Genomic DNA, 15,290 nt, shown 5'->3' on the forward strand with positions numbered 1-15,290 from the left:
TCCTCCTGGGGAGAGGCCGGTGGGTTCAGTTCGGTCGTCCCTAGTATCTCTGACTGGGCGGTGGCTGGGAGGCTCGGCGTCGACAGCCCCGAGTGGGGGTAGTCGGGCGACATGGATCGGGTAGTGGCGCACACCCACTCGGGTAGGCCCATCATGCCCAGGTGGGTCTTGCGTTCCACCTGTCCCCACGGGGAACTTTCTAGGTCGTTGCCCAGGAGACAGTCTACAGGTTGGGAGGCTCTGACAGCGACTCGTAATTTTCCCATCACTCCCCCCCCCATTCGAACGGTACTAGGGCGATTTTACATAAACTCTCAGTGTTGTCAGCGGACAGTACAGGGCACAGGACATTCGGAATGATCTGGTCCTCTCTGACTAGGTGACTGAGGACACCTGTGATACTCGCCCCGGTGTCGCGAAGGGCCGTTCACAGTCACCAGTTGCCGGTATTTCTTGGTATTGTCGGGTAGGGGGGCCCCGGGAATCATCTCTCGGTCTCCTAGGGAGACTAGGGCCATGGCAGCGAGTTCCCACTCTTCGGTGTCCTTCATCTCCTCCCCTAGGGCTACGTTGGCTACCTGTCAGGCTGGGGGAGCTGTCGTGGAGGGTCGTGGGGCCAGGGGTCACTGGCGTAATGCCCTGGCTGCTGGCATCGGTAACAGGAAATCGTGACCCGGTGCCCACGGTTACCCTGGGAAGCAGGATTGGCTGGAGGGGGTGCTGGTAAGGTCTGGGGTTGGTTTCGGGGGGGGGGGGGGCGGGGGGGGGGAGGGACGGGACTACGCTGGGGTCCTGACTGGGAATCCCTCCGTCTTCCTTGGTTCCCCCTCCTCTCTGGCGGGGAGATCCCTGATTGTTTAGGGGGGTAGTCTCCTATGGGGCCCCGGGGGTTCACCCAACGATCGGCCTCCACGGCCAGCTTCCTTGGGTCTGCCAGCTTGCTGTCCAGCAAATGCTGACGCAGGTCCACAAAACAGTTCACGGACAAGTGTTCCCATGCAATGAGGTCGATAAGTCCTTCAAAGGTGGTAACTTTGCTGCCCTTGATCCACCCTTCCAATGCTCGACTGTAATAGTTCACGTACTCCACCCACGTGGTGCCAGGGATCTTCTTGCACTCTCGGAACCGCTGGCGATACATCTCGGGGGTGAGTCCGTATCTCGGGAGGAGGGCCTCTTTCATGTGGCTGTAGGAGGTCTGTACAGAAGTCGGCAGATCGAGCAGGGTGTCTCTCCCCTCGCTCAGGAATCGACCCCACAACTCAGCTCCCCAATCTTTCTGCGGGACTCGGTGGGAGGTCATGGCGACTTCGTAGGCCTTGAACCATTGCTGGATATCGTCGTTCTTATAGTATTCCCTCACCACATCCTTGGGGATGTGGACTTTTGGCTCTACTGAGGGGACGGCTTCTCGGTTCCCCGGGAGTCGGTTTTCTTCACTCCGGGCCTTTAGCTCGATCTCCTTCAGGCCGCGCTCGTGCTCCAGCTGGAGTCTCTTGTCTTCATGTTCTCGTTGGAGTTTTTTCTCTTCCAACTCTCCTTGTACTCGTAGCTGCTCTACCGCTATCCTCTTTTCTGCTAGCTTTAATTTGCACTCAATTTTGAGTTTTGCCAATTCAAGTTCATGATTTCGGTTTCTGTCTCTGTCCGCTAGTTCTTCTGGGGAGAGGCCCCCATCTGGTGCGCTGCTCCGTACCGGAGCGCTGCTGCCTACTCTTGGGCTGGGGTCGGGTTCGGTCGGTTGCTCCGCTCCTCCTCCTGACGGGGGAGGGTTTTCCTCGGACTCTACCCAAGCTTGTAGGGCTTTCTGCATATCTTCCTTTGTATTCAGGCCTGTGGTAGCGATGCCTCGTACTTTGCAAAATTCTTTCAGTTCTTTGTGCATGTACTCTTCTAGCCGTTCCGCACGGAACGTGGTACTCGCGTCGGCTTCAGTGGAACTCTTGGTGTTCTTTTCTGTCATCTTTGTTTGGTAGTGCGTCAGCTGCTTACTGTAGGATCTCTAGATTGTGAACTCGGATCCCGTCGCTTGCCACCAATGTTAGAGGGGCGATCCCAGGGGAGGGCAGACTTGGCACCTGACCACCCTGTGACCCACCTCTCCTAGGAACACAGCTGAGCAATGGCGGGAGATCCTCAGAGAGAGGACCTCGAATCTAGGATCGTACGCGCTGCGCTAGCACCACTCGACAAAGGGACACCACACCGTAGGATTAAGAGAACGTATTCTTTACATCTTCAGGTAAAACGATGGATCTTTATGATTTGCAGATTCTTATGTACAGGCGAGCAAGGGCTCAAAGAGTCTCGGTAGGGGTAGGGTAGCGGGACAGTCTCAAGGTTCAAAGTCACTTGCGGGTGCGTATCCGGCGCACGGCTCTCAATCCTCGAGCCGGGGGATACGGGGCGATCTTGGGTCCAGCCGGACCAGGATAATCTCTGAGCCGCGATCGAATCAGCAGGGCTCGAGCAAGGAGGTAGTAGTCCTTACGGTCTTGGGGAGCCGCGATCGAATCAGCAGGGCTCAGGAGTCTCACGGTTGCAGGGGAGCCGCAACAGCGTCAGCAGGGCTAAGGTGGTCTCGGGCAGAAGTCCTTCTCTGCCAGGTAGGAGCCGCGACAGCGTCAGCAGGGCTCAGGTAGTTCTTCAGGTTGCAAGGGAGCCGCGACAGCGTCAGCAGGGCTCAGGTGGTTCTCGAGTAGAAGTCCTTCTCTGCTCGGTAGGAGCCGCGACGAGGTCAGCAGGGCTCACGTAGTCCAGGATACAACTGCCTGATCGTCCCAGAGCAACCCTTGATATAGGACTCCCCGCCTTTGATGTCCGGAGTCCTCGCAGGCAGGGGTCTTAGCACCTGGGAGCCAGGTGTTGGGGGTTCTACCTCGGCGGCTCCTTTCATCCTTTCAAGTTGGGTCTGTAGGGATCCCAGACACTCAGCAGGCCTAGAGCCAGCCCTCAGGGACGCCGGATGGGTGATCGAAACTCATCTCTCGAGGGGAGGTGGGAGGTGTAATCGAGCTACTCCTCCCTCTCTCGCTCAAAGGGAGCGCTCTGCCCCCTGGCCGGGTATGGCGCCGAAGGCCGAGGTCGGGCTGAGGTCGGGGCGGCCATCGTAGGTGCAGGGCATGGGCATCGGCCTTGGGTACCAGGGAAATGGCGGGAGAGGACGGGGAAGCCCAGTGTCGGGGATGTGGGTCGTGGAGGGAATGGTCGGTCGGATCATGGCCATGGGGAGCTACACGGGTCAGGCGGGATTACTACGGGTCAAGGAGGACCACGCCATGAGGCCGGGTCCAACAACAACAGATTAGAAGTCACAGATGACAGAGGGTGGGGGAAGCCACAGACAACAGAGGGTGGGTGGGTGGGTGGGTGGAGGTAACCACCGACAACATATGGTTGAAGCCGCAGACAACAGAGGTGTGTAAGTGGTTCGATGGGGAAGCCACAGACAACAGAGGGTGGGTGGGTGAGTGAGGGAAGCCACAGACAATAGATGGTGGGGGAAGCCACAGAGAAACAGATGGTTGGGGGAAGCCACAGAGAAAGATGGTGGGTGGGTGGGGGAAGCCACAGGCAACGGAGGGTGGGTTAAACCACAGGCCATGGTTGAAGCCACAGACAACAGAGGGTGGGTGGCGGAAGCCACAGACAATGGAGGGTGGGGGGAAGCCACAGTCAACGGAGGGTGAGTGGGTGAAACCTCAGACAACGGAGGGTGGGTGGATAAAGCCACAGACAAAGAAGGGTGGGTGGGTGAAGCCACAGACAAAGAAGGGTGGGTGGGTGGAGGTAACCACAGACAACATATGGTTGAAGCCGCAGACAACAGAGGTGTGTAAGTGGTTCGATGGGGAAGCCACAGACAACAGAGGGTGGGTGGGTGAGTGGGGGAAGCCACAGACAATAGATGGTGGGGGAAGCCACAGAGAAACAGATGGTTGGGGAAGCCACAGAGAAAGATGATGGGTGGGTGGGGGAAGCCACAGGCAACGGAGGGTGGGTTAAGCCACAGGCCATGGTTGAAGCCACAGACAACAGAGGGTGGGTGGCGGAAGCCACCGACAATGGAGGGTGAGTGGGTGAAACCTCAGACAACAGAGGGGGGTGGATAAAGCCACAGACAAAGAAGGGTGGGTGGGTGAAGCCACAGACAAAGAAGGGTGGGTGGGGGTTGCCACAGACAAAGGAGGGTGGGCAAGAAAGCGTGAGGAGGGCGGGCGGGTAAGCACACATTGAAACACACAAAGGATGGAGGGCGGGCGGGGAAGCACACAAAGGAGGGAGGGCAGTCAGGGAAGCACACAAAGAAGGGAGGGCAGTCAGGGACGCACACAAAGAAGGGAGGGTGGTCGGGGAAGCACACAAAGGAGGGAGGGCGGGGGACAAGAGCACAAAGGAGAACGGGCGAGGAAGCACACAAAGGAGGACGGGCGAGAAAGCTCACAAAAGGAGTGGTGTGCATGAAGAAGTGGTGGGCAGACAGGAAAGTACACAAATGAGGGTGGTAAGGAAAGCACACAAGCAAAGAAGGGTTGGTAGGCGGGGAAGTACACTGACAACAGAGGGTTTGCAGGTGTGGAAGCACACAGACAACAGATAAGTTTGCGGGCGGGTAAGCAAACAGCCAACAGAAGGATAGTGGGTGGGGCAGCACAAAGACAACAGAGGGTGGGCCAGGAAGCACACAAAAAACAGATTAAGAACACTGACAATGGAGGGTGGGTGGGCGGGAAAGAACACTGATGATAAAGGAGGGTGTGAGAGAGGGAAAAAACACTGACCACAGAGGATGGGCGGTCGGGAAAGCACACAGACAAGTGATAGTGGATGGGCAGGAAAGCACACTGACAACGCAGGGTGGGTGGGAATGTGCACTGACAACGGAGGGTGAGTGGGCTGGACAAGCACACTGACAACGGAGGGTGGGTGGACAGGAAAGCACACTTAAAACGGAGGGGTGGGGAAACAATAACTGCAACTGAAGGTAGGCGGATGGGGTGAAAGCAAAAACTGCAACTGAGGGAGAAACAAGAAGGAAAGAAACACGTGGGCGAAAAAAATATGACGTACACAAAGGAGACAGCTGGAAAGCACACACTCGTAGAATGCTTAAACTAAAAGGAAAAAGTGTAGCACCTGAAAAAGGAGCAGTGGAAGGACACAAGTAATGTGCTCATTCCCCAGGAAAGGAACAAACACTAGAAGCAAGCAAAGAAAAGTGATAATAAATCCAACCAATGCAAAGCAATGGGTGGGCTTTAAGCCCACTGTAAGCAAACACTATGGGCCAGATGTAGGTAGGCTTTTACCGGGTGGTAACGGCCGAATTCGGCCGTTACCACCCGGTAAAAGCAATTTGACATGTAGGTCCCTGTAATTTACAGACTCGGTAAATTTACTGATAGGTAAATTTACCGAGTATGTAAAATACCGAGTCGGTATCATTACTGATTCCGGACAATTGGTATGTAGGTGGGACTCTTCTGAGTCCCACAAGCAGTACAACATCGGTATTTTACCATCAAATACTACTTGATGGTAAAATACCGTTTCTGGTGTGCATGCACATGTGTGCATGCACACCTATGCCATATGACAGGCAGACCTGCCCTTAGGGCAGGTATGCCTGCCACATGGCACCCGAGCCTCTTTTGGGGGTGCCAGAGGGTGTCAAAGTGACACCCCCTGCACCCTTGTGACAGTCGGTATTTTCCGATGTGGTAAATACCGACCGGTATATGCCCAATCAATCCTATGGGCTTCAAAGCCCATAGGAATGCATGGGCATTAACTGGTCGGTATTTACCACATCGGAAATTACCGACTGTTTCCGATTCGGTAATTGCACATCTGCAATTACCTACATCTCGGTATTTTTATTTTCCGACCTCTTAAATACCGAGTCGGTTTGACTCGGTATTTAAGAGGTCGGTAAATAAAAATTACCTACATCTGGCCCTATGTCCCTTAATAGACAAGGCATTGGGTTCTCGCATATTCGTACTGTCCATCAGGGCGGCCTATTCAGTTTTTATCGCACTTGTATAAAGATTGTAATCAGGTACGATTATAGAAGCTGGGACAAATTCCGAAATCATGGTTCTGAGATCCGGTAAAACTCGCAACGTCCAAATCCAAACTCCAACTGGAGTGGTTTCAGGCCCACTAGACGCTTTTATCACGCGAGCCTCGGGTATCCTGGAAAAGGAAATTGCAATGGTGGAAAAGCGTCTTTCCTTAGACTTAGTTAGCGGAAAACGCTCTTCTCTAGGTAGGTTGGCCAAGATTCCCAGCCCCGTACCACCAGCACAAGCACACGCAGCTTTTAATTGTATGCACCTAGACACCACGGAAGCTATTGTCCATATGGATAGCGAGGATATAAATCCTCTTGCTCACACTACACTTTTCCCCAAACATCCCCTGGACGACCTTGAAGCAACAGGAGAAATTGATACTCAGGATAGCTATTCCACTAATCAAAGTTTTGATTCGGTTGATTCAATCTCTGACTCACCCAAAGTAGATTCTAATGCCCCAGTCCACACAGATCTCACAGATATAAACAAGGGTTCTAGGAAAAGAAAACAAGACTCCAGTTATAAGGGAGGGAGAGAATGCAAGATGCCGAAATTAAAAGATCCCGTTGGTAATCACATACCAGGCTCAGGCCATCCAAGCGGAAATCAATGCACAAATGCATTGCCCAACACTCTATGCCCCTCCCTTATTTCATTAGGTTCCTCAAACCCCTGTCCAACATGTCTGAGCAGTGATGATTCCCTGCTGGCAAAGATGGAGGTCCTAATGAAAAACCTCCTATCACCTGTTTTGGAGAGGACTAGACTAATGTTATTGCAAATAAACTCTTTGGAGGCTGTAGTTAATGCGAACTCTGCAATACTATTGTCCTTATCGGACATAGATTCTGGGTTGGCCAAACACACCCATTCATCTCTGGCCCCAAAAACAACTATAATTCCACCTAGTCTAGTTGATAACAATCATAATCCACCAGGACCAGTAACGGACAACCCTAATTTAAACAAAGGGAGTGCTTATAAAAATTCTCCAAATAAGGTACTAAAGGCCGCTCCCCAACGCCTTTATATGCCAAAGCCTACGAACAAAACCCCCACCAGACGTCAACCAACTAAATTACCCCCTCAGGTAAAACCCAATCCCACCACCCAGAGTTTCCCACCCCACAGGCCCCGTGTAAACCACCAAAATGCCCCTAACCCTCTGGCAAAGATGCAATCCAGGCATCCCACGCCGCGGGTCGATATCCCCATAGAGGCAACACCTTATACCATGGTGCTGACTGGTGTTGCCCCACTGCCATCAGGTAAAAGGGAGACCCACGAAGACCTGCGAAATAAGGTTACCTTTTGGCTGAATAAAAACAGACCCCTGCCCCCATCCTCGCCAACAGAAATCTTATTCGTAAGGAGGGTTGACTGGGTGGGCCAGAGTCCCAAGGATCTGGAGGGTGATTGCATTTTAATATCGTTTAGGGACTCATGGGTGGAGGATACAATCTGCCGTGAAGCTAGGTTTGCCAGACAGGGGGACGTCCAAACCTTAGACCTTTCTTATTTCTATCCCCAAAGACAGGCTCACTCCCAAAAAGCCCTGAGACAGGGACGATCCATTGTTATGAACAACCCCAGGACACTACACCTACCAATTTTTCCACCTTTATTCAACCGCTTTGGTCCCCTGTCCGATCTGGAGGCAATTGATTGACTCCATAAACCACCCCAAACTTCAGAATCTGTAGAAAATGCCGACCCTGGGGTAGGGGGTAAGAGGCAGGGCCAGGCGCCTATCCAACTTATAGTCATGGTAGAGGAGGGGAAAAGGGTCCCACCTTCATCAGGGAAAAATACACCACCTTTAAGGGAAGGGGGAATCTCTTTGTTGTTGGTTGAACATAGCCTCACGGGGGGGTCAGAAAATGGGCTGGAAGCTGGGACAGGACAGGATTCGCATGCAGTCCCCGCGGTGGTGGCCTCTTCTATCGTACCCACATCGGAAACTCTTGCCATAGCGTCCTGGAACATTGCTGGGATTAAAAACCGCGTCCACTCTAGTGATTGGCTTGAGTTCACGGATAAATATGATGTCATACTACTCCAGGAAACCTGGGCTGTGGACCCAGTTTATAAGCAGGGTTATGTAAATTTCTATAAAGCAGCCACCCAAAGTGCTACTGGGAATACCAAAGGGCGAGCCTGCGGGGGGTTACTGATCTGGGTGCGACAATCCCTGGGCTATTGTATCACGGAGATAAGTGTACCTAATCCGGACCTCCTGATTGTTAGATTGGGAAGGACTGGCCACCAGGACCTGATATTGTTAAATATATATGCACGAGGCCTGCCAGGCGGACGCACGCCACCATTGTTGGAGGTACTAGAATCTGCTCTGGCAGCCCTCGATTGTTCCAATGTCATCTTGCTTGCTGGGGACCTAAATTGTTGCTTTGAACCTCTACTAGACCCTGGGGATTGTTGGGGCTCCGTGGAGGACACAGTATGGGGCATACCTGAGCTGACGTCTGTAAAATCAGTACCTGCCACAGAGGCTGCGGTAAATTGGACGGCCTTTTGTCTTAACAGTGGCTTCAGGGCCTGTAATGGCCGAACTAAATCAGACCAGGGAGCCAGCTGCACTTTTGACAACGGGCTGAGAAGAAGCCGCATCGATTACATTCTGCTAAAAGTAGCAGATTGGCCTCTGATGCTGGACATGGAGGTAATTCCCCGCCCTGAAAGTGACCATAATCCCCTGATTCTGCAATTAAAGGTGCCAGGTCTAGTAAGATTAGAGGAACCTGGTATCTCACAGACGGGGGACACCTACTTAACAAATGATAGGAAGAGGGTAAAATGGTCCCAAATTGAGGGGGACGAGCTATTGAGAAACAAGATTACTAGTGTGGTTAACATTACTCTTAATGAAATGCTGACTCACGTTGAGTTGGGGGACAAAACCAGAGCAGCTGACCATATCTTAAATCTCCATAATCGCTGTTTTAAGGATTTAAAAATTCTGCTTTCTCAACCTCGCCGACAGGGAAACAACCTGGTACCCACTCGCCCCCACAAATGGTATAATAAAAAATGCAGGGAAGCACATACTGCCCTAGTTAAAGCTGTTAAGTCTCGGAATGCTAGCTTGGTGAAAGCCGCCAGGTCATCCTATAGGAAAGCACAAGGGGAGGCTAAAAGGGAGTGGGAGGATAAATACTGGTCCGACCTCTTGGTAGCCTCCATGTCCAGCAATCCCATCAAATTTTGGGAGATAGTTAAGTGGGGGAAGGATCCGGACGGTCGTATCCCCACAAACCATGTGCCCCCCAATGAATGGGTTACCTTCTATGCAACCCAGTTCCGTGCTGTTAACCCTACGCCATCCAGCACAATTGAAAAGACTCCCCACCCCACTACTCAAAGCGAGATCATCACTTTTACAGAAGGTGAGGTCGAGCTTGCATTACACTGTACCATGCGAGGGAAAGCGCCAGGTATGGATCTTATACCCGCTGACCTCTTCAAAGCTAACCCTGCCCTGTGGATACCATATATTGCCATGGTGGCAAACTCCATTGCTGCAGGCGCAGGCATACCCAAATCTTGGAAGGGGGCGGAGATCCTGCCGATTTATAAAAAGGGCAATAGGTCTAGTCCGGGTAATTACCGCCCGATTAGTCTTATTGACTCTATACAAAAACTTATCGCTCGCATGGTCCTGGGCAGGGTCCAAGGATGGATTGAGATGGAGGACATCCTATCCCCATTGCAGGCGGGCTTCAGATCAGGAACCAGCACCATCGACCAGGTGTTCAGATTTTGTTTGATCTACTGGAAGGTGGTGCTGCTTGGCGGCGGTACCATCTTTGCTGCGTTCATCGATCTGAAGTCCGCATTCGATCTTGTACCGAGGGAGAAAATGTGGGGAGTCCTGAAGTCTCTAGGGATGCCAACGGAATTGCTTGACATGATAATTAAAATGCATAAGGACAACTTTGCAAGGGTAAGATGGGGTGCCCAGGGCCAGGTGACAGAACTCTTCCCAGTCACCCGTGGTGTCCGCCAGGGCTGTGTTTTGGCCCCTACTCTCTTCCTTTTGTTTATTGACCAAGTTGTAAAATTCTTCGAATCGACCCCAACTGATGCTCCCATGCTGGCAGGACAGCGATTCCCAATGCTCATCTTTGCTGATGACACCTTTCTCCTCTCCAGAACACGCAGCGGCCTACAGCGGGCTCTGGACCGCTTTGAGGAGTTCTGTGTCATCAGCGACCTCAAGGTGAATGTTGGGAAAACCAAATTTATGGTCTTAAGTAAGAACCGCACTGTCCGGAGTACAGTTAGTATGGGAGGGGTCAAGCTGGACCAAGTTGAGAACATGACATACTTGGGGGTTATGCTAGATAGTCGCTTGAAATGGAAAACACAAGTTGATGCCCAAAATCTTAAACTTGCACGACTTACAGGCTGTTTACTGAGTGAGCAAAGGAAATCTATAACCAAGCGGGTCACACCAGCCCTCAAAATCTACGATGCCAAAATTAACCCTGCAATTCTATATGGTGCGGATTTGTGGGGTCATATGGATTTGCAGGGCCTGTTTAAAATACAGTGTAAGTTTCTCCGCAACCTGGTTGGTCTGCCACAGTCGTCCCCCTCAATCCCCCTTTGTTTGGATTTGGGATGCCCTCCAATTAACGAGCTGGCTAGATTCAGACTGGTTGCCTTCTGGAGGCGTCTATGGACCTCGCCCGACCTTACCTTATTTGCAAACGGGGTAGTAGAAGTAAGGGCAATCAGTGGATCGGAAAAAATTCCCTGGTTCCGAACGGTCAAATCGATCTTGACGGACATGGGCTTAGAGCACCTTTGGTTTTCCCCAGCAGTTAGTATTTTTCCAACCAAACAGGCATTTAAAGAATTGTACTGGTCCACGCTTCGCCTGAACAGAATAAATGCCTCCTGCTCTACTAGCCTTACTGGTAGGTTTCTTTGTTTTAAGTTGGACCCCATACGTGAACTTTACTGGGACACGGTCTCTAAATCCTTAGACAGGAAACTCTTCCACCAGTTTCGGGTGGGCACTTTGCCGTTGAATACCTTCACGAAAAACTGGTCCTCTAGCATCACGGATCAATGCAAATGGTGCCCAGGCCAGAAAGAAACAGAGGGCCATTTTCTGTTTGCTTGCCCTAAATACCATGCACCAAGGACCAAATGGCTAAAACCACTCTTTCAGAGACTGCCCATAAGAAAATCAGAAGAGGCTATCCATGTATTAAAAACTAACACACTGGAAATCATCACAGTGTGTATTGCCAAATATTTGGGTTGGGCGTGGATACTCAGGACAAAACAGTAGCCTAAATCTGGATAGCATGAATTTACCTGTAATCCCATTTTATTTGGGGAAATTTGTCTGAGGGAACTTAATTCAGGATTGTCTACAAATTGTTTAATTCATTTTTAATGCTTAATTCCCTTTTAATGTATGTGTATTTAAATGTTAACTAATTATTGCTTGTAAAATTGTCTTTTATGATTCTTCTAAGAATCGAAATAAAAACTTTAAAACCTGAAAACCTGACAAGGCATGTGCTTTATAAGGTGAGACCTAAAAAAAGGCAGCCTTAAGTCTTAGGTCAAGAAAATATTTTGCTACTGAAAAGTAAAAACTCACTAATACTCTACGGCACCTGTCTGCACACATTTGAAATGGGTAAAAATTCAACATTTAGGTCTTGGGAAATTAGTTGCTAATGTTTTAGTGGAAGAAAAGGTAATGCTCACAATTTCCAAGAAAAAGGGTTTGTGAGAAGTTGGCCTGATGTATGATGTCTCCAATTCTGGGGGCACCTTGTATCAGTCCAAACAATCCCTTATGGTGGTGGTTGTAAGTCAACCTTAAAAAGGACAAGCTATCCTAGGGGTAGCATGGACCAAGCAGCCTAAAGGCTTAACTCAAGAGGGCATGTGAAGCCAGCTGTTTTACCATATGCAATCCTGTAATATCAAATGAAAGGACACCACACAAGTTATATATTATAAAATATATGTATTTATTCACAGAATAATCCCCTGTACTCTTTATGAGTATAGAAGCACAAGCGTTTAAACAAAAGCACAGTATAACATATGAAAGTTGCACAATTATGGATAGGGCCGGTGGCCACTCAAACCATATATCAATAAAGTGGTATAAGTACCACCTTTCGAACAGTGGTAAGGCCTAGGGACTTGGGAATCGCTGGGACCACACTGGACTAACAGCAGTTAGGACAGGAGTAGCCCGCGGGATTCGGGTGCAGCGCTAAAAGCACACGCATGCACCAATGCAAAGTCAATGGTGAGTAAAAGTTATTGAGTTACAGTTTTTGGAGTCTTCCGACTGGAATAGAATTACCACACTTTAAACTTAGACACTACAGGTGTAAACCACTACAGGAGCACCGGTGTTAGATCGTTACCTCACCCACAGGAAGCGGGTGCATAGGTGTCAAAGTGTGTCGGGTTTCGTCGTGTAGATCTATGGAGCCTGGAGATGAAGATGCTGCATGCGGCCAGGAGAGAAGAGTCCGGTTGGATCCAAGGGTGGATCGAAGATGTACAGTACCTGAAAGCAGAGGGGACAGAGTCTGGGTCACTCAGCAGTGACCAGGATGGAACCAGGAAGGAACCAGGCAATGTTGAGCGCAATCAGGTGGTTGATGGGAAGCTTGTCTCCGCTGCCACGCGGACTCTGGGGCATCGAGGGCGTCCAGGAGTGGATCACGACCTGTCCACGAAGGCTCTCGCCGTTGGCGGTGTCGGCTTCCGGACTGGAGCCAACAAGCCTTGGCAAAGGCAACCCACGTAGGATTGGACAATCGCTTCTCGTTTGGACCAGCAAGGTCAGATAGAGTGCTCCTTTTCAGTGGAGCTGGAGCCAGTCCAGAGCAACCAGACTGGCAGTGTAAATTCCAAAGATAGTCGGTATTGGGGCCACTAGACAACGGGCAAGTGACCGGACCAACGCGTCGAGCAGGAAAATGCAAAAGGGCCCCACGCAGCACACGATGAGTGTGGAGGGGTGTGCTTCGGTGAAAAAGCTGCTCGGGGCTGGGGCTTCTCAAACCCCAATGCACAGCTTCGAGGGAGCCTTGGGAGCTGCACGGTCAGCACTTCGTAGTTTTTCCAAGATGGCCGGCCCCACACTTCAGGTCGCCTCCACGGGTCTCAGCTTTGCAGGGACTGTGGATCGGGCTGTTGGAAGGCAGGCACGCTGGGTCTTGTCGATCTCTGTCGCTCGAGTTCCGGCGGGAACTGCAATAAAGCAAACGGTGATGCGCTGGATGGTGCCTGTTTGCACAGGGTGGTCACTCCTTGACCACAAGGGAGATTCTTCAGTCTTCCACGTCGAGTGGGATGTCGAAGGGTCCAGAGTTTCGTTTCATAAATTTCAGTCAGGATAATCCGATGTGCACTGGCATAGCTCCTACCTTTATTCCAAATCAAGGGGCTGGATTACCTGCTAGGTCCCTCCTATGGGTGGGACCCAGGAAGGGGGTGGTTACACCCCTTTCCCTTTGTCCAGTTTCGCGCCAGGACTGGGGCTGGAGTGCCCCAGAACCGGTTTGACTGGAATTTGCCTGGGACACCTTGTGTGCCCCAGGCAGTGTCTAGTTTGTTTCAACCCTCCCTGCTCCAATCCACTATCTCCTGTCTGGGGTGGTGTAGCACCTCCCTGTGACACGAAACCCTTTGTCCAGGCCTCCCCTGCCAAGTTTCGGTCAGCAGCAGGAGGTCAGACTTGTGTCGGGGCAGCAGCATCCATTTTGTGATGCTGAGGCTCTGGTTAGGATTAACAGCGTTTTAAGTAAAGTAACATGTCTTCTCCCTCTAGAAGGGTGGAATGCTACCCCCGTCGCCAGAACTGGCGAGGGGGTAGTATTCCAAAGTGTATGACACCAAACACGACATGTTTTGATAAAGCCAAACCAAAGTTAGCATTAACCGCAAGGATTATAATGCACTTAAGAGTATATGGTATGGCAGTATCACTGGAACAGCAGTAAGGAAATGGTTCCGAACACTGCAGACAGGCTCAGCTCATGCTAGAGCACCATCTCACATAAAACCAAGCACTCTGCCTCCAGGATTGTAAAGGCCTGCCATAGGAGTGACTTATAGGTGTATATGTGTCCAGATAGGTTTAGATACAGACATACTATATCTAAGCAAGTGGTGATTACACCACCTTGCCCCAGCTGAGTGATCAGCCAGTTGTGTCAGTTTGGATGGCCAGCCAGGGGTGGCAAAAGATATGCTGCAGCCCCTGGTAGGCCTTGGATACACCTATGCCCTGGGTACCTATAGTACACTGTACAGGGGCTGATAAGGTGACCCAATCCAATTTAGTTATGCACCTAGGGTACATGGAGTCCATTTTAAAGAGAGAGCAGATAGTTGACCTGGGATCCTGCTAATCAGGGCCCCAGGCTAAGTCAAAAACCAGCTAAACACTAGGCAAAAAATCTGGGGTAACCATAGTCCGGTATCCACCTTCCTACAGGGTTCAACATATTAAGAGGCCACAGCACTAAATTGTATTTCAAATCAAACAAAACATAAATTAGCAGCGTCTATCTGTATTTATTTTTCATAGAGAGATTCCGCCTAGTTTGAGGGGCAGACAGCATGAGTCAAATTGAAGCCCTGGCGGGGCCAGGAAGAATTAGATGAGTTGGTTGTTTAGCATGGCAGCCAGCGTGTTCTTGGACTGCTCTCTTTATAAATGTTTCCAGATGGATTTACCATCACCATTAAAGATCCTGCTTTCTTTAACAACAGAGCTGAATGAAAGACACGAAGTCTGAAATTAGTTGGGCTAGTTGATAATAGGAATGGGTCCTGTGCCTACCAACTAACAGCCATCTTGTTAAAACTGTAAAGTTCTGAGACACACAGGGTTGAAAAAGGGAAGCCGGGGGAGAGATGGGAGCGATACTATGGAGAAATACCGGATCTCCAAGTAAACCTAAGGGTGTTAGTAGGGACTAGGAAATGCCTTGGAATATTGGTGGCATGCCTTTATGTGAGCCACAGGTTTTTCATTTAAAAGAGTCGTGATTTGACACATTGAGGCATCGTATGTGGAGGAGTTTCCTACAAGACTAGATGTGCCGCTTGTGGGACAGATTCCTATTTTCACAGGCTGAGACTAAGCATATGACACAGTCATGTATAAGAGAGCGAGAGGGACAGAGAAAGACA

General features: G+C 50.6%; 1 protein-coding gene across 3 annotated transcripts in view; it reads right to left on the minus strand.

Annotated features, from left to right (window-relative positions):
- LOC144784230 (uncharacterized) overlaps nt 1–15,290 on the minus strand; it is a 1,557,451-nt gene that overhangs the window by 1,440,663 nt on the left and 101,498 nt on the right. The gene's annotated exons all lie outside the window — the stretch shown is intronic.

Source organism: Lissotriton helveticus, chromosome 10, assembly GCF_964261635.1.
Source record: "Lissotriton helveticus chromosome 10, aLisHel1.1, whole genome shotgun sequence".
Taxonomy (NCBI): domain Eukaryota; kingdom Metazoa; phylum Chordata; class Amphibia; order Caudata; family Salamandridae; genus Lissotriton; species Lissotriton helveticus.